This window comes from Anarrhichthys ocellatus, unplaced genomic scaffold (genome assembly GCF_004355925.1).
Source record: "Anarrhichthys ocellatus isolate YVR2014 unplaced genomic scaffold, GSC_Weel_1.0 scaffold33, whole genome shotgun sequence".
In the NCBI taxonomy this organism is placed as follows: domain Eukaryota; kingdom Metazoa; phylum Chordata; class Actinopteri; order Perciformes; family Anarhichadidae; genus Anarrhichthys; species Anarrhichthys ocellatus.
In genome coordinates this window covers 4808080-4808362 of record NW_022280063.1, presented here as the reverse complement: position 1 = coordinate 4808362, position 283 = coordinate 4808080, and positions in this window count along the sequence as shown.

Here is a 283-nt window from a genome sequence, read left to right as displayed (position 1 = left end):
AAGAACCGAGGTACCTTGCAGTGCAGCAAAAGCACACTTTCTACGATTGATGACGCAGCTTTAAATACTATGCAGCTGACAACCTTGATTTCTTAAGATAAAGATTTATCTTCAGGAGTTCCACTTCTGTAAGAGCATATAGTCAAACTTCAAAGTTTGAAGTTCCGAAGATTGTAAACATCAACACATCAGAATGCCTATCTTTTGCTTCGGGAGAATACTTGTTTTTATCCATTTGGCAGAGGTAGCAGTTCGTCATTATGCATCATTAACCTTCTCCCCC